This window comes from Bombus vosnesenskii, unplaced genomic scaffold (genome assembly GCF_011952255.1).
Source record: "Bombus vosnesenskii isolate JDL3184/JDL3185 unplaced genomic scaffold, Bvos_JDL3184-5_v1.1 scf7180000013352, whole genome shotgun sequence".
NCBI classification, from domain to species: domain Eukaryota; kingdom Metazoa; phylum Arthropoda; class Insecta; order Hymenoptera; family Apidae; genus Bombus; species Bombus vosnesenskii.
The window spans coordinates 968,860-988,439 of record NW_022882988.1 but is presented as its reverse complement, the minus strand read 5'-3'; the positions used below and the strand labels follow the sequence as shown (position 1 = coordinate 988,439).

Below are 19,580 nucleotides of genomic sequence, written 5' to 3'. Positions count from 1 at the left end.
TGAATGAACTCTGGAGTTTATGGACCCCAGTTACGAAACACGCTTAGAAACGTAGTATGTAGCGTTAATCCATTATGGATGAAACAGTGGAATACGTAATGTGTGGATAAAGGCTGTAGGATATTACGAAATTGTAAATAGGAAGCTGTAATGAAGGAAATGCAGTCAAATTATCGATATAAATGAGAAACAGAAGAAAAATCTCCATAATCGAAAAAAAGAAATATACGAAGATAAGAAGAGAAAGTTAGGAGCGTTTTATAGAAGGACAAGGTTTGAAATTCCACGTATTATCCACCACCTCCAACGATATACCGTAGATTAACAACACCGAGCGTGTATTGTAAGAAATCTTCTCTAGTTTCAAAACGCTACAACAAAAGAGGTGGTATAAATAGAAGCTAACAACACCAAGCACATGCAACAAGAAAATACCATTAACTCGAGAATTGTTGAAGTATTTCATATCACGATACACTGTCGCTCACAGTTATTCACGCGGTACATATGTTTCATCTTTTTCCATAAAACGATGTTAGATTTCTTTTACAAAATGACATTTGAAAGGTAATTCTGTATCAAAAGTTGAAAACATAGCACTAAGAAAAATATACGGAAATAGATTGGCGACAGAAATTTTCTGAAATTATACGCAAAAGTACTACAAAATAGAAAAATATATTCTTCCCTATCAGTATATTCCTGACAAAAAAAAAAAAAAAAAAAAAGGAATATTTCGCCATTATTTTCCGACTTTCTGAATTATGTATCGTGTGTCGCCGGGTTAACTAGACTCGTTTGAAGCGCGTGCTATCGCGGCAGCGGCTTTTAATCCAACGTTCCTATTGTAGAAAAGGCGCGCGGTAATTGCTAGGCTGGATGTACCGGATGTCGATTATCGTGGGCGTACGCGCGATCATTTACACTCGGTGCATTATTACTCGGTGCAGCGCGCCTCGTGATCCAGTAAATGGTGTACGACCGAGATGTTTTCGCACCTCTCGCGAACCGCGCGAGGGTAACCAACGTGAGCGTCTCGTATTTTAGCCAGCGCGTTAACACAGGAGAGGATGCTAAGAGGAAAGCTAAAGACTAGCCTGCAGCTTCTAAATATGGATTCCGACGGTTCATTTATAATTGAAGTTCCGCCGGGGAAAAGCGAGCGGAGCGGTCATTAATTTTTGCATACAGGGGATGAACGTGTGTGCGTGGCGACTAGCCGTTGCTCGTTAAATTTCTCGGGAAAGTGGTTTCCAAGGAGCTGCGGGCGATTTCGTCTTCATAGTCGAAATTGTACGCGCGAAGCTTTAACGTTTTGAGATTCCAAGACCGACGATTCCGAGCCGCGAAAAGAAATAAGGAAACTCATTTCGATCGATAATCGGCGAGCACCACTCCTCGAAAGTGGATGCTCGATCGCGGTCGGTGGGTGTGAGAACGAAACCGTTAAGAATAATTCAAGAAATAGCAAGTAGGCAAGGCGAAGGAAGGTTAGGCAAGGAAGGCATACCGAAGTTGGTCAAGTAGCAGCTACTTTGCACAGGCTAACGATGAACCAGGTTTTTAGGATCCTATTAAACGCGAGACTTTACGACCTACGGATAAATACATATCGTCAGTGCGTTACTTTCAAGCGGCTTGTTTAACTTTTCGCCGTATTTACCGAACGAAACGCGAAATCGTTGACATTCCTCCCTTCACCGTTTCGATTCGTTCGCCTTCCGACCTTGCCGCTCCTTAAATAGAACCACCCATGCCGCTCTTTCCAAGCAAATATTTTAATTTAATCCGCGAGCTACGAAATCGTGGTAGCAAAAGGAGAACCCGATATAAGATCAAGGTTCCCGAGAACACAGAGTTCCGTGTCGATTCGGTCTCCAACGATCGGTTGACGCGTTTCTAACCCGAGTGAACGTCAACCGTTTGTTACGTAAAGCATCGGATAATCGGGAGAAATGATAAATGGTCCATGGAAAAGGAACAAGAGATATGCGCAGGCGGTCGTGTCACCGCGTTCCATCAGGTGAGCCTGCTGGCCTCTCGGCGACCAGAGTTGCGCTCGGTTGCGAGTGTGGGTGGCTAGTCAGGCTCTGTCAGGGCATAGTAGTCACAACAATATGGCGGTCGCGCATACCCAACTCCAGTGTTCGCCGTCTGGTTTCTCGAGCTCTCGCAGTGGCTGACCGCGCTCAAGGTCCCCCATTCCCCCTTAATCGCCTTCCTTTTCGAGATCTTTCACTTTGGTTCGTTCCCAATCGAAGAGACCGCAATCTGTGGCCATACACGCGTATTGACTATGAATCCTGAACGGAGGAGACAGCATTCCACACCGGCAGCCTCTTGACGTTGCGCACACAGTATCCTGACCTAAAGATAACTGGCCCAGCCCGCAAATCGCGTCATTGTTCGATAATTGATCGATTCCGTAGCGAGCCTCAGCTAATGCGGCAACTTGATCATTCTTTCGCAAACGATCTTTCCACGCGGTAGAATATAGAAAAAAGAGTATCGCTGTAAACGCGAGATACGTTGCATAGTATCGTCGAGTCGAAAGCAACTCGGTTCGATCGCGTTAATAGCAATCCCCGAGACTTTCTCTCCGTACGTTTAATATTCGTGCGCTTATAATGAACGCGCACACTCGGTCGCGTCGATGGAAAACGTCATCGGAGATCATATTAAAAAGGTTATAACGCATCGACTGGCAGGGTGTGCTCGAGTTGGCGATGCATTAACCCAAGACCTAAACATAACTTGTCAGGGGAATTGCTCGTTCCCTATTCGGTTCGAGGGAACCGGTCACGAACGATGATTAGTCGAATCAATCATTCGGAGAAACTATTGACGATAAATCGGCGAGGTGGAAGGCTCGAACTGCTCGCGCAACGATTCCTCTCGAAGCATCCCAGGGCTTAGCCATGACGGAAGATGGTTTGCCGCGCGGATAATTATTAAAGTCACGGTCAAATAACGTGGGTGATCGATGCGCGCGTGCACAGCCAAGTCGCCGCTCGCGAATTCCTCTTTCCACGGAACTGAAATTAGATCGTTCGGTTTTATTTATTGCACGGCTCGGCGAGTAACTCAGTCGCGACGATAGGCGAGCTGGAAGATCTGCCGGCTCGCAGCGGGAACCGGTTGGCCACCGCTTTAAAAACCGTTTAGTCGAAAGGATCGTTGTTTAACCGTGGCGCGCATAATCGTAAGATGAATGAGCGAAAGATACGACCGGGGACACGGCATCTCGTTCTCGTTGACGCGTCCGCGTAGTAAATTCGCCGGAAGATTGCCTTCGGTTCCAATTTATGCGATATTAATCGATCTCTCCGCGGTCGTTAGATTTTAGCGAAACTATACTCGGACGATCGAACGCGTAAAACCATTCTCGACCGCCTTAATATTTTTCTTCTAACGAGACTTTTACGATCGTTCGATCCCTGAGGGAGGATCCATCGTGCAGATATCGGTCGCAAACGGCATAAATTCGTGGCACAGAGGAGATCGAGTATGAAGAAACGAGCGACTGTTGCGTGCAATAAACTGGTCGAAAAAGAACTCGTCGAGAAAACGCGTTTCGCCGGATGATCGAAGAACCGAGAATCCATCCCGGAAATCCAGCTACGACCGTTCCATTCGATCGTCCCATTCGAATATCTGGCGAATACATAAGCAACGTTGGCAATGGCGAAAGCGTAAGAACAGCCAATGACACGACGGAGAGATAAAAAAACCACGCTCGTCATTATGCTCGATAGAGAATGCAGGCAGGCAATCGGGTCTGAAAGGATCTACTCCGCGCCTACGTGTGGCCAATATGTCCGATTGAAGCGACAACATTCCAATGCGCTAACCCGGAAGGTGCTCGAGCATCGACATCGATTCGATTACCTTCGATAAGTCATACTTGAACTCATGCAAACAGGCGGCTGCCCCATGCCCCGAGGAATTCGAAGAATCGCGTTGTAACGAGAGGAACGATTTCACCGGGCAAATCCGTCGTCGACGATTCAACGCCAATGGTAATCCGATTGAATTCGATCGAAAGAAACGATCGAATCGATATAGCGTCTCGTGATCGAATATCTCGACGATCGAATCGTTGGAAACAAATTACGGTCGCTCGATGCTTGTGCGATCAAAGGCCGAATACTCTCATTCATGGTATTATCTCGCGTTTCGAACAACGTTTGCAAATACCGAATGCAGTAAAGGAGCAATTAGTATGGACGACAGTGGCGCGTCTCGTCTAAACGAATGCATAATGAAGGCAAAGCGCCCTCCAAGAGTCACCGATACGTCGGCGGCAACACCTTGTGCCACAGGCCACAGGTGTTCACCGTAGACTTCCTGCGTGCATACTGATCCGATGCCACGCGCTCGTCGCTATCTCTAAATATCGTAGTTACGCACGTGTTTCGTATGCTTGCAAGGATGCGCATGGACATTTGAAGCATATAGAAGCAACGTTCGAACCATGCGTGGATCAAGTTCGGTCGTGCGTTGCACGAAGCAATTCGTGTAAATTTTCGGTCAAAGAAATAAGCTTTACAGCGAAGGCGATTCTTTGGAATGGAAACGAGGCAGGAAACATCCCTTTACAGTTATACTCTTTCGACTGGAAATCGTGGTTCGACTGACTTATCGTCGACGTGGCAGTAACTCGGCCTCTGCACTCCAGGCGCTAAAACGTAGCCGCGAGAACGAGCACCAGCTCATCCACTGACGACGTTCGCAATCCTGCACGTGTATACCGTACAAGTACGATCCTGGAGCAATCAGTCGGAATTTTTCTCCGGTTCGGAATGTTCTCCGCTTATAGCGGCGACATTGCACGAACGCCTGTTAGACACCGGGAAAAGATCGGTTTCTTTCGCGAGGACGACGAGTTATCGTCGATAACCTTCGATTCGGTCGCCTCGGAACGCTTTATCGCTGAAAAAGTTGCCTCATTGCTCGAGACTCTGAGCAACAGAGTCGCGACTTAAGACGACTGCTCACTATCGAACGTGTTCGCGAACGGTGCTCGCGATATGTTCGCAAACATTTTAACTCGAAGGTTTAAGGTTTAACATAATCACGAAGGTTTCAGTATAGGTTCAGTATAGTTCAGTATGATTCTTTCAAGTACAAAAAGTACGAAGGGTAGCCGAAATAAAAATTAAATTGTTATTATCGTTACTGTTCGAAAGATTGGGATCACTTACTTTAACCGAGAAGAGGGCGTGGATTTTTTGATGAAAAGACAAGCGAAAGAATTTTCAATTTTTGTTTTCATGAATCGTGAATATTAGAAACAATCTATAACTTCTCAGCACGAACGCGTTCGCGGGCAGATAGCGCGACCACGAACAGACGTAGAACTGTTACGAACTGTTCGCAAATACCTTGTGAGGATGCACCTTAATAGAAACCGATCGTGTGGTTGTTCGCGCGTTCGATCTGACCTCGGATAAGCCGCGAACGAACTGATATTTATTTCACGCTTATAACAGCTCTGTTTGTTATCTCGGAAACGGAGATTATACGATGGGATATTGCAAAGATCCCGTTGGACTCGGTGTGCTGGCTCTAATTGGAAGGACTGCTTCGGCCCTCGGGGGCGCACGAGGAATTCGTGCAGAGGCCGTGCAGATTCTCGCATTCCACACCGATACCAGAGAGAGGTCCGGCTTCTTCTCTCTTTCTCACTCTCCTCCCCTCTCTCTTTCTGCATTTATAGAGCTGCTCGCGCCAAGTTTGAACTCGCGAGACCCTTCCATGCTCCCCCGTTCGCGAAACGGAAGAAGCTCGACCGGTTTCTTTTTTGTCGCGTCCGCGCTCGCTCTCTCGCGCACGTCTTCTAGAACGCGACCACCGTGTGGACTCCGGTCGCCTGCTCGCCTCCAAAGAATTTACTATGTACCAAGCGGTAGTCACCGATTCCTAGCTGATAGCGTTGGGAATGGTACCACAGGTACCACACCGATACCTATCGAGACTACCTTGCGAATTTCTTACAGTGGTTCAGTGGAAAGTATTTGGACACTCAACGTGGAAAACTTCGATGTGCGTACATTCTACCATGCGTGTTATACGTGTAAAATATTTTGAAATTTCATTGACAATGAGACACGACTGCCATTACTGTCGTGGTATAATTTGAAAGCAATCGGAAAATGTCTCTTTGAATATTTAGACTTATTAATACAACGAATAATTACACTGTTTAAATACTTCCGTGATTTCCGTCAAATATATATTTGTACTAAATACCTTATAAATTTCAGATATACTAGACCAATATGATCATTCACATATAGTATATCCATAAAAAGTATCTACAAGTATACGAACTCCTTCGTAAGCAATTGTCATATCGTACTAAAGACGATGGTATTAGCGTAGACTAGCTTTCCTTGTAAATTTGAAAAAATTGCGATCCTTTACTTGATCGATTCTTATAAAACATGACTCTCAAGTCCTATCGCTGCTAACTGAACATCCGGCTGCATATCGAGCGGAACGGTGTCATGGGAACTTTCGTTTTCAATGTTTTCTTCTTTGTGATCTTGTTTCATCGATCGTCCGTGACGGATTACGCGTCAAACAGCGTTGATCATAAGTGAATCGCAACTTTTCTCCTAGCGTGTTCTTCCGCCACGTACGCTCCGGTTTCCCACGCGCAGCTTTGCACAGTCAACATTCTTGCGCCAACTAATCAACCGCGCGTGACTATCCTTTGAGATGCCGCCGCCACTTGGAATTTTCCTTTTCAAAGTCAACTTTGACTTTGAACGACTAGCGAAACGCACTTCGTGGAACGACAGGATTTCGCGTATTTTCAATTCTAAAACTTCTTCTACGCGATAATTCTCACTGCAGAGATATTCGATTCCGTAGAGATAATATTTTTTCTCTTCAAAAAATGTTCATAATGGAACACCGTTTGTACGAACCTGTAGCGGAAAAGAACAGCTGAAATCAGTGTCTACTCGAATAGATGGATCCAATTCATAGGAGGCGAAACGTACGAAATTCATATAAATAGAGTTCTACTTTATTCGCTAGAGTATTTCGGCAATGGAAGACATCCAAAGCAGCCAATTCATATTCGCGAATCCGTTAACCAACGCGTTTCTGATTATTCTCTGTACAGTCGGCGGTCCCGTTCGACAGGTACAAAACTCTGGATACAATTTAAACGGTCGTACACATTGCGTGACAATGAGCCGGCTTTTACAAGCATGCATCTGTCATTTGCGTCACGTTCGTCATTGTCAGGGATATCGGAGCAACTAGCGCGTCGCGCATGCAAATGTATCCTGGCTAGCGGTAATTCGTACACGTTACGTGTTACCACATAACGTGAAAACTCAATCGTGGTCGGTTTCTCTCGTAACCTTGCGCTCTGGAAACATGCTCGTACGACAAAGAGGAACACGAATAAGCACTTTGCGTTTCCTTTCCAAACACATAAAATAACATCGATGATAAAACAAGGCCAAAGAAGATTTCATGTGTTCGTAAAATAAATATCTTGTAAATTGGATCGTAAAACGTTAGCTGAAACGAGTGAGCGTATACGGCTATGGATACAGAGAATGTGGATTCTGCAGAATTGTTCTCCATGTATCAAATACATATGTATCTGAAGACCGAAATACATATATTCGCAGAAATCTATTAACATTTAATATGTTTACTGAAGATTTGATTGTTCTAACATATTCGTTGAAACGACAGTTCATCGGAGCACGTTGCTACTGTAACCATAGCCTAACAAGATATAATTACACGTAATAGGTGTAAATTTATGGTACGAGCGAACTCAAGGGAAATCCTATCACTCAAAATACGACAAAAATCAGGAATAACAGGAACATCCTCTCGTTAAATATTTTCTTTCTTTGAAGATATTTTGTTCGTAATAAGAACGTGGATAAGAATACAAAAAGAACAGTAAAGTTGTATTAAATACTAAAATCAAATATTTAAAAATTATTTATATGTCAGTAATGTTCATTTAGAATATGAGAAGAGCAAAATTAACGAGTAAAAAAAAAATACAGGGAATGTCAAATATTTCAATATGTCTATGGGACATTTTAACTAAAAAAGGTAGTATGTATAAGTGCCTTGCAATCAGCTTCAATTTCAGGCGCTACCTCGAGCCCAAATGGCCCGAACTCGAAGGAAATTCGAGCCCTCAAAGGCCAGCTAACTTCTTTTTTACCGGCCACTCGACTCCAGTCGCCTTATGGCGAAACACTTGTCAGTGGCGCTCAAATCCACCCGAGGGCGCTTCTTACCCCCACCATTTCGCGTCGTTATCCGCTTCCCAAATCGAGCGGATTCTTTTTAGGTGGTGACCCCGAGATTCGAAGAATCCGCGCGACCGAGGGAAACGACGTGACGCAAGAAACCGAGAAGTCCTCGTGGCCCCGGGGACGATCGATGGAATCGTGAACGCGGACGAGATCTTGTCCGGACAAGGTCGCTCGTTCCCGCTCGCTAATTACAACCGAGATGTTTCGATGAAAGTTACGTGGCGAACTTGCTCCGCAACCAACGGAAACGAGACGCTTTTTATCCGTAGAATTCTTCAGTGTTCTTAGAAAGCTTGCAGAATTACGTCGGAGAATATAATGTTGAAGAAGATAATATATATATTAATTACATTGAAATATATTTATGTTCATAAACAAAAAATAATTCCAGTTAAGCTATCAGAAATACTTGTATCCACTTATATGGTCGCTAGCATCACTGTCTTTGTTAAGGTACATAATTGTATATATCAAAAGGGGTTCTGAGATCCTTGCCTCATAATATCGTCATAGAGATTACGATTCGACTAAGATAATTTATATTTGTAAAGAAATTTTGTTTTAACTTCAACTATAGTTTCGATTCTTCAAACTATTTTGCATGAAACATTGTTCCCCCAATGAACAGCTAACGATTGTATAAGTAGCTGCTGTATAGAAAAGAACAATTCGATATGTATATAGAATAATGATCAAGTATTCGCATATTTCGAAACAAGCACATGCTAATCGACATTGGCGAAGACATCGGCAACTTTCCGAAACGCAGTTGCAAGACGATTCTATTCAATCCTAGCGTCATGAAACATTTATGAAGCGCGCACATCGACAACCTGAAATTATAACTCGAGACGCATGCAACATTAAAGTATTACATATACGTACATACCTGTGAAACATTTCACGTCGCAATGCCAACCAGGTAACAAACGGTGTGCATGTATGTAGGTCCTCGAAATTCCTTGTTCCCGTGGTCAAGAATCGCAGACGTTGAATAATACATTATCGATAGCGTCTTTCGTAGAAGAACCTTGTATAATATCATTCTTTCGAAACCTCGACATTCCTGTCAAACTTCGTGAAATCCACCTTGCTCTTTTAGGTTAAACGACCATACTCGCTAAGCCATAACAATACACGATACACGTAATGTAACTTATGTCACGTCAGAGTGAAATTTGCAAAAGATAACCAAGACAAAACATCAACTCGAATGTTGACATCGTGGCGCTGCCTGTCCTCCGGATTTAGTAAGGTTAAACGATCGTACCTTTTGGAAAGAGTGACATTGTAGATAAAACGTAGGATAAGAGAAATCGCGGGAAAATCTACAAACGAGAATCGCTTTGAAACTTTAACCGACCCGTCAACGTCGCGTCAAGGCTGGTTCCTCGAGTTTGGTAAGGTTAAACGGTCATTCCCTTGAAAACCGCGACACGATCGAGATCAGACTCTCGATAAGAGATCTTGCGTTCCATCGCGAAGAGGAAGACGCCATGGGTCACGCGCGATCAACGAACGAACACGCAGATACAAGGTCGAAAGGATCGTGTAACTTGAATTACCTTTTTTCGACTGCGCGAACCGCGGCATTGTGCGTGCACGGCGCGGCGGCACTCGTTCAGCCATCGAAATGAGTTATCGACGTTCGATCTTGCACTCGCTGGTGGACAATAACGCACCGTGAAGAAAAGAGTCGCCGCTTTTTTCCATGGTACACGCAGAAGGAACACGTTCTCTAAATCGATTCGATACGCTTCTAACCTGTGCCAGGTATCACGCGTCCAGCTGCACTGGCAATAATTGTTTCGCGCAATCGATATATCGCAGCGAATCGATATCCGCGGCGCATCTGCGATGCGTCTCGTGCGACCTAACGTCTTATTGGTCACTCGATGCGCTCCAATATCGTTGTTCAAATTTGAATATCTTTGGTGACCATTTCTTTTATGTATGAAGGAATTTCTGTATTGATGCTTAGCATTGACAGTGTCACAACTCAAAAAATGTCAAATTTGCTGTTATCGAATAAAAGTCTTGTATTATGTTTTTACTTTTATCATGTAAAACGGCATACTTGTAATTCCAGCAGTTTTGCGTCAAAGGTAGTTATGCCGCTGTCAACCAAGCCTTAGTTTTACAACAACTGTTAGCTCGTTTTTGTTTTGTGACGCGAAAAGTGGAAGGTTGTACTGCTTTCGTGAATATCGGCATATCTTGTGTTAAGTCAGCCTTATAATATCTTCGAAATGACGTACGAAGATTTCTTTGTAAATTTTTAAAAACATTCCTTCTAGAATTTACATTTTTTGAGTGTGTGCCACTGTCAATGCCAAGTAGCGATATAAGAAGATACAAATATAAACTACATAGTACTAAAAGTTATAAGTAAACTGCAATTTTACGTATTACCTATAATCCGTGCATGTTTACATTTTCAAATTTTCTGTAAATCCGTAAAAGTTCGCAGCCCACTTATGACCAAAGTGCCGAAACGACTCCAATTACAAAATCCGCGATATATTTACACCCATCACTGTATTATACATTTTTTAGAAGTTTTTCCTATAACCACAAAACCACGCTACACATATAAAACAAAAGATCGTACAAAGCAACTAACAGTATAGTTTAAATATAACTGTTTAATTGTGCCCAAACTTTTTTAGTTATGTTGGAAGCATTGCAAATGCTATTTAAACAATACAAATACAAATATATTAAACAAACAATTAATTTTGAACAGCAACGTTGAAAAGGAACGTTACAATTATTTTATACAAGATACGTATTTATTTTTCTAGCATGTTTTTGATAAGTAGCAATACAAGTATTTCTGTTTTAGAATAGATTTATACAGTGAATTATAAATGAAACAGATTTACACGGCAAGAAGGGATCCGTTCCGAAATAGAATCGGTTCGAGACCGCTTCTCGTAAACTTCCTGGATTCTCGACGGCAGATCTCGGCCGACTCCGTTACCGAGATTCGTCCAAAAATCCTTGCAACTTCCAAGATCGAAAGAGTGATTTATATGCATGCGCACGTTTACGATCCTATCGAGTTAACTCGAAGGTAACCTATCAAGAGTAAAGGTACTCACAGTCTCTCCGTGAGACCAGTAAGGAAGCCTCGTCATTGGTGGAAAGGGATGCCCAGCGATGTCCCAGGCAGAGGCAGAAAGGCGTTCGCCAGTCTCTTCTCGACGCTCCGAGTCAAAACGTTGCGAAGGCCTTCGTCCGGTTTGCCTTGCGAATTTGAACGTCAAACACTTGTCAAAATATTTTTCAACAAATTTCGCGTCCAACGCGTCATCCACGTCCGCCTATTTCCGTGCTTTTCTTTGTTATTGTTTCTTACTTGTTTGTATTCGTTGATTATTGTGTTTTTCAATAATTTATCATTTTCCGTGGATAGTCGAGAAAGATTAACGAATGAACAATCCGTCGGGTTACAAATATCTATACTAGTGAAACTTCATCAGTTTTTCAAGTCTAAGATCTTCGAAACTGTAAACAGATTATACTCTATTCGATGTATATAAGCGGAAAATATTGACACGAATAAACGACTATTGTGAGAAGTTGACACTGCGTATGAATCACGAAGACGGAAATCATAGTTAAATCGTGACTACAAACTTCTTTGTCTTGTACGTAACAGTCGATTTGCAAAGTGTTTGATTCCTCGACGGGAGTTAGTGCTGTCCTCCGAAAATCGTGAACAAGCCCAAGAGATATTAAAAGCGACTGGATCCAGGAGATCGTGTTACTCTTCAACCAACCACAGTTAGCAAATGTTCCACGGGAACCGCTCGATTCGTGACTGAAAAGGTATTTAAATATTTACTTCCTTGGCTCCTCGATTTCCTCGTATTTATTCAACTGGTACGTTGGAAGTACTTGGCGCGAATTGCGTTAGTAACTCACATCCCGGTGCTAATAACACACGACAAGAGTTCGCCGCAGAGGTTCGTTTCGTTCCGACTGATCGAATAAAGGCTATTATTTGTATGGGAGAAATATTTCTTCAAACATCTTTTGATTGATCGACCAATCAATTGAAAAAATATTTCTTCAAACATCTAAGCCAATAAAATATACGAGACAGGTCTACGCTACTTATATTAATTGCGTGATCGCGAAACAATTTGACCTCGAAGCTGGCAAAAAAGTACGATCGAACAGCTGCTGATGTCGTTAATTTCCAGTAATGAATTAGAACGTAAAAAACATCTCGAAGTCTGGCGTTTCGCATAATCGGATGAATCATTGACTATCGAATAATTCGAAACTGAGTCACGAACTGATCGCGTCATCGCAGTACCATACTAAATAAAACACCGTTAAGGAGAAAACCGCTTTCAAGTTACCCGGATACGGAGCAATTAGCAGACTCAAAAATTACGATTCTGTATTTGATGACGAGAGAACGCTTTCAGCGGCAGGATGTGGGACATTAGAGAGGCGCGCAGTGTGCAGCATCGCGAGTAAAAAAAGATTCCTCCCCTGGACCGGGTGCTTCCATCCAGATCGACGAAAAAGCTCGCCTTGAAACGAAAAAGGGGACCGCTATATTGCTACAAATACTGTTCCAACTATAAATTGTAGGAATGTAGCATGAGGTAGACAGAATTTTACCTCTTAAATATAAAACAAGGCAGTGCAAACTATATTTAACAATGAAATAGAAGTAGTAGAATGACAATTTGATTCCATAATAATTCTTACTCAGGATGATTCAATTCTTTCCGACTCTGTTCCTCTGAATTCTAATTATTATTCGAGATTCTTTGGTGATTCACACAGAATTCTCTCGATTCTTATTGCACTGTTAAATCTACTGCATTCTTTGGATCATTCTCGACTGACTCGTACCTTTCTATTAATAGAAAATTTCTTAAATTTGAGAAAAATACGAAATAATCGTTATTGATACGCGCTTGATTTCTAGCTTCAACTGTATGCTCGTGATTTTTTTTAAACATTCAAAGTGTTCTTGGCAACAAGATCAACCACTTGCGTCCGAAATCCCAATTGTGTTGACATTATTTTTTCAGCATCGTACGAGTGTTGTAAATAATCGAATGAAATAAATTATAAACAACACTTTATCGTTTTCAACAACATTCTCGCGTAATCAATTTATGTAAACATTATACTTGAACGTTCCGTTTTGAAAGTAATAAAACATCAAACGTAAAAATGATATAATGATAACAGCTCAAACGATCGGCTACTATCTTAATTTGTTCGATAACAAATTGATGAAACATTTCATTCGACAAGGAAATTGATCAATTTTTTAATTACAGTCCACGGTACGGTTCAAAAACTGAATTCCTCTTCGTGATCACTTTTTCGAGCAATCGTGCATAATCGTTCAAACGATTGTTCCAGAAATATTAACACATTGATTGCGTAGATTATAAAATTAAGAAAGCAATCGTAGATGATAATTTAACAATCGATAATTTGTTCTCATGAAATTGATTTTTTATTGAATAGAAACGTTAAAATTCTATGCGCGAAGGGTTAAGAATCTTTCACACAACACACATTCCTGCTACGTGCAACTAAATTTCCACATGGCACCATGCACATGCATACCAAATCTCCATGTACAATCTCCGAATCGTTTCTCACCTGCTATTAATAGCATAAACATTCATTCACAGTTCTCCACATCATTCGATGTTATTCACGCTGAGTTATTCTCGAGTCGATCGATCTTTGTGTTTGCATCCTATTCACAAATCGTTCAGCGAGATAAAAGAAAATAATAATTCGAACGGATGGACGTACGAGTCTTTGGACAGCAAAATCGGCTCAAATTTTTCTTAAGCGGATTTACCAAAGGATGTGGTTACAAAAATTCAATTTGTCTCCCGCACTGACCTCGAAGCTGCACTTTCACTCGCCACCCACAGAAAATCGCAACAGCTGTCGCCCGTTTACTCGATCGTCCGCTCGCTCGCTCATGCACAGGATATTTTTCGAATTTCAAAGGTAGACCATGCCAAGGGCTTCGGCCGCTGGCAGCTGACACTGCAGATGGGGTACACCTGCCTCAAACTATTTACCGTCTCATTTCGTTGCTGTTTGCCCGAGAAGCCAGGCGCACACTTGATTACAACTTCGTTAAAGTCCCTATCTCCGTCACTGATTTTTCTCATTTAACCCTCAATTGTTATCACGGATGAAATATTACTGCACGCTAATTTTATTCCAATATTATCATCTTGCACGAATATCATCGCAATGTTATTTATAACCACTGCAGACAATAACTTCTTTGTACTTCATTCAATATCGAATATAACGAGAAACTATAATATAGCATCCCAACCGATTAAGAAAGCTCGTCTTCAAGCTCGACATTTTCATCGTACCCTGATAAATAATTTACATTCAAAGTACAATGTGTTGTAAAAAATTACTGATCTCTCCTTCTTTTGGAGATATTCTCTCTATTATCTTATGTTTCCCAAGATCATTCCGATCCAACCGCTTATTTTGTTTCCAGGTATCAACAAGAAAACATCGTAATCTCGTTAAAATCCGTGATGAGGTATTTTCCTCTGCAAGTTAATTCAAACTATGATACAAACGAATGGCGCGATAAAGGAAATATCTAAGAATATCTTTCTAAAGAATATCATAACGTTGTAGAAACGCTATTTCTAATATTAGAAATATTATCCGCTACTGTAAACACGCTACATATCGATGCATGACTCGAGACTTCTGCACACTACTGTACCTATACATACGTAAACCGAAAATAAGTTCGGCGGCACTGCTTTTGAGTTGACCAGCAAGTGGCATCATCCTGTAGAATTCGCGACGTGGAACGCACAATTAGTTCATTCATCGAATACATCTCCGGCATAGTGCATGTGTATATGGTCTTGTACGAGCATATTAAATTTCCGTACGACACGCGGCGATGTGTTGATCGGAGGCGAGGTTGGTCGGTCGGTCGGTCGGTCGGTTTATCGGGTAGGCGCCAACTACTCGTTGCTCGCTGTAACTCGCGAGATACACTCTGTTAGCCGCGCGAACGATCATGAGAGCGTTTATTATTTCAGCAGGGTCATAGGGGCTGGGTGTATCGCGTGCACGCGCACACCCGTTCAAACCGCTGCAATTCTCCACGATTACCTCGGGGCGAGAATAGATTCGACCGTGGATTTCGGAAGCGTTAACGATACGCCTGCAACGCGATAATTTCTATCGTGATTGATGCTACGTGCCATTCCGTCTATTGTAAAGCGTGTCTATCGTCGTTGAATCAATATTGGTTACACGTTTAGGAGCGTACAACAACAAACGAGCTTAATTGATCGATTGTCCGTCTGGGATCGGAAATCGTAACCCTGATCGAATCACGCGTCACGTGTATCCAAGCTTTGCGTTTGAAGATTACGGGCCAAGAGTATAAATCACATTACGTAGCTATTTTGCACAGAGAAGCAGTTCTACAATTGGTCGTGCGAATTATGGACTCGAGCATATTCGAAGTTACGTTATTTCAAATATCATTTTCAATAACATAATATTCGATTTTACAATTAATTCTAGATCCGTAAATAATTTCTGTGAAAATAGAAAAATCTTTTAAAATGATATGATGTGTTTATCTTTTGAGATAATCAACAATTATAATGACATTTACGAATATCGTACTGCTTCTTCCTCTTGCATCATATTTGCTATTATTTCTTTCGTCAAAATTTCCCTGACTAATCATAAACCGATGTTAAAATCAAAAGAAATCTAAATGATTAGAATAAATGAAAAAATAAATATTTACCATTTTTTTCGCCTACGATCTTCGTTTGAGCATGGAATGGCTATCACTGAAACGTTCCGATCCACGAACGTCAGTTCAGTTCGGGTGAAAGTTGTAAAAGAACGTTTCAATTTCTATCGATCATGACGCAAATAATAAATCGAACGTGTCATATCATCGTACGATCGATAGATCAAAGTTCAAAGCATCAAACTTGGAAAAGTTAGTACGACGCAACGTGGAAACGGCTGAAACATAAAAAATTATCTGGTTACGTCATATTGCAATTAAGATTACTTCTTGCAATCTACTTTCGATGATTGCAACGCGTGGTTGATTTCTATCGTGGAACAATATAACCGATCCTGTGCGGTGGCTCTGGCTCGCTTTAAGGATTATCTAATCGTTGATGTGTCTTTCAATCATTCGATTCTGTAATTGGCCAGGTAATAGCCGGTTGCTCTGGCCATTTAATTGAATTCATACTAATTAATGACGAGTTAATAATTACAAGAACGCTCGTGTTGCTTCGTGACCGTGTTACGGGCCGGTGATTTCACCGTACAACGAACTACATCATGAGAATTACGCCGGCTCGTAATACACGCTTTTACCAGAATAGAATACCCAACGCAAACTCCAGCACACGCCTCTGCCACTCTGCCGTTCACAAACCTATCGTAAACGAGTTTACGATTAAAGAATCCCACGCGACGTCTGCATTAACGCGCGTTTAACTTAGGCTCAACCAGCCGGAAAGTTATGTCGCGAATTTCGACTGGAGTTCTGGGAACAAGGGGAAATAAGCGACGGGGTAACAGGTATCTCCCTGTAAGCCCTCGCACCGCTCTTAACTGCAAACAAGCTTGTGGGAGTGGGCACGTTTGTTATCGAAGCTGTTTGCACTGTACCGATGTTCCAACAGTATCGACCCACGCGGCGAGTAACGTACTTCCGGTCAGCCGCTCCTTCGCCTCATCGAATTTCTTTCCACTGTCTTCCGCTAAGAAATTTCAGATATCAAACAAGTTTTTGACGCACCAAGATCGCAGAAAAAAATAGACGATTATACGATAAGATAGAAGAATTTTAATATCATATAAATCGAAGCAATCTTATCCGAGTATGGTAAGCAGGCAATCGTAATAATTATTATCGTAATAATAAAGTTAGCAGAATAATAAAATTTAGTCGAGTTACATCCTCGTGTATCTTATCCGCCAAATTCTTCTCTCCAGCAGCTTCCCTTCCGTCGTAAGAATCCATCCCTTAAGGCTACACGTGAGTCTGCTTAAGAGATCCTCACGAGTCTCGTGATACACCGATTTAAGCTACTTTGATTTCACTGGGCGGCGTACAGTGGGGCGTTGATACTTAGCGGCGCCCGAGTTCCTCTCTCTTGTAACGTGCCGGTCCTCCACGATGCGCTTTTCAGCGGCAGCCAGCAATTTGCCGTAATTATTATGTTTATCTTTCTCATTCACTTAACTCGATGCACGGAGACCGGTCCATCTGGTTGCATTCGATTTTTACCGAAACGATTTCGTCCCGGCGTCGTAGCTGCAAAGACTGACATCGCCACGCGTCGACCATTACGTTTCAGAGGCGGTACGGACGATCCACTTTGTCAAACTCCATTTGCGTGATTCTCTTTCTTCCCGTTTCAGTCAGCCAGGCACGAAATCTTGTTCCGACAATCGGTCGAAGCAAATTATCGAGTTTCGTATAGGAACAAGACGAGGTGGTGCTTTGGCAAACCTGAAATGAACAAAATTGCGAGGTACAGCAGATGTTCGACCAGAATGCTAGCTGTACGAGTGACGTCCAATTTTTACGCGCTGCAGACCACACAGCCACGCGTTCAGCGTTATTACGTCTTTGAAAGGCCGACCCCGATGATCCACTTTGTCAAACTCAATTTGCGCGATTCCCCTGCCACGACACAGAGAGTTCTCGCTACACTCGACAATTTGCGGGGTTCAACGCAGGCAACCGTGTGGTTCGTGACAGCGATGGGGAAATGTGGTCGGAACGTCGTGACACCTTCGAGGAATGGGAAGGAACGACGTTAAAACTGTATCTACCCTCCACGTGGGTTTCTACGATGAAAGTCGACGTCGCAAGATGGAGAAAGGAATCGTAAGATTACTCGATACCAAAGATAACACTAAAAGATTTCGATCGACCAATCAAAAATTCTCTAAAATTCCCAATGGTCCTCTTACTATCGAAGGATTATACTGGGTTTTCATTAAATTTCTCAAGTTCGTGAAAAAAGCTATCGTTTGTACGCGCATCTCCGATGCGAATCCGCAAGAGAATTCTCGTCGTCGACATCGCGACGAGGAACGTCGTCCGTTTGTAAATCCGCTCGGCCTCCGCAAAGTTAGCTCGGACGGATTGTTCCGTGGAGCGGAGGTTCGTGGAAAAGTGTAAAGAACGTGAATAGGGAGGAGGATGGCGAACGAAAGAGCGCGAGAAAGGGAGGGGAAGGAATGAGAGTCGAGGATGAAGCGGAAGGGCAAGGAAGACAGAGAACGGTAGGAAAGGAGAAGAGGAAAAAGAGAAATAAGCAAAGCGGGAGAAACGGCAAGCGACAGAAGGAGAAGGGCAAAGAAGATTGGCGAGGAAGAGGTGGTTAAAGGAGGAGAGGAGGGTTCGAGAGAAGTAAGTAGAAGAGGAAAAAGCAGAGAAAGAAGAAGAAGAAGAAGAAGAAGTTAAGATGGTCCAGCGCGGGCAGCATCAGCATCGCAAGCCGGAGGTGATGACCTGCTCAAGGCCACCCGCTCCCAACTCTTAGACCGGAGAGGAGAACCACTCTTCTTATTTTTCGTTGCTCCCTTTTCTCTCTTGCCACTTCTTCCAACTCTCCCTCCTTCCTTCCGATTCTCTCTCGCTCACTCGCATTTCCCAGCCAACCTGTCCTCTTCCTGTTTACCGCTCCCGGACTGATTTGCTCTCTTTTTCTCTCCCTCTCTTTCTCGTTCCCTTTTTCCTGTTTGCTGGTTCGGTTCCCTCGGTCGGAACCCTTAATGTCAACTTCCCGCCGGGCCTTTCGTCGAGCTCCTCTTCCCGTTCGATCGCCATTGAAAAATGTCGTCTGAAAAATGCTCGTCTTAATCGTCGCCACACGATACACGCCACAGTGTACCGTAAAACGTAACGCTCCTGTATTTTATGATATAACCATGATAATCGAGTCTGGTAACTGTTCTTTCGAAATTTCAAAATGTTTTACATAACGCACGTAATATACGTATTCATAGAACGTGTCTACGAATGTTTGAATACTTCCGCGAGCTATGTACCACGTACAAGAGTATTTGCTGGTACTAGTACCTTGTAACTTGTGACTAGTAAAATTTCGCTAATAATATTAATTCAAGCGTACAAGAGGGCCTTGGAGTGGTAGAGGAATGAAAGAACGTAATATTCTCTTGCGGTCGCACGGCGCGATTGAAATTTTTGCAAATGCGCAC

At 42.7% G+C, this 19,580-nt stretch overlaps 1 protein-coding gene and 2 long non-coding RNA genes across 5 annotated transcripts in view; 1 reads left to right on the top strand and 2 right to left on the bottom strand.

The window, feature by feature from the left end:
• LOC117236747 overlaps positions 1 to 10,670 on the bottom strand; it is a 123,096-nt gene extending 112,426 nt beyond the window's left edge. The window contains exon 1 of the long non-coding RNA XR_004493904.1: positions 9,196 to 10,670. This is a non-coding gene — a long non-coding RNA (uncharacterized LOC117236747). The remainder of the gene's footprint in view (positions 1 to 9,195) is intronic.
• LOC117236732 (serine-rich adhesin for platelets) overlaps positions 1 to 19,580 on the top strand; it is a 60,093-nt gene that overhangs the window by 18,028 nt on the left and 22,485 nt on the right. The gene's annotated exons all lie outside the window — the stretch shown is intronic.
• On the bottom strand, positions 11,102 to 16,337 carry LOC117236745. 2 transcript variants are annotated; one of them, XR_004493900.1, is made up of 3 exons: positions 16,123 to 16,337; positions 12,680 to 12,856; positions 11,102 to 12,132 (listed from the first exon to the last, which is right to left on the bottom strand). It is a non-coding gene; the product is annotated as an uncharacterized LOC117236745 (long non-coding RNA). The 2 variants fall into 2 exon arrangements; XR_004493901.1 differs by having other exon boundaries at positions 11,103 to 12,132; positions 12,715 to 12,856.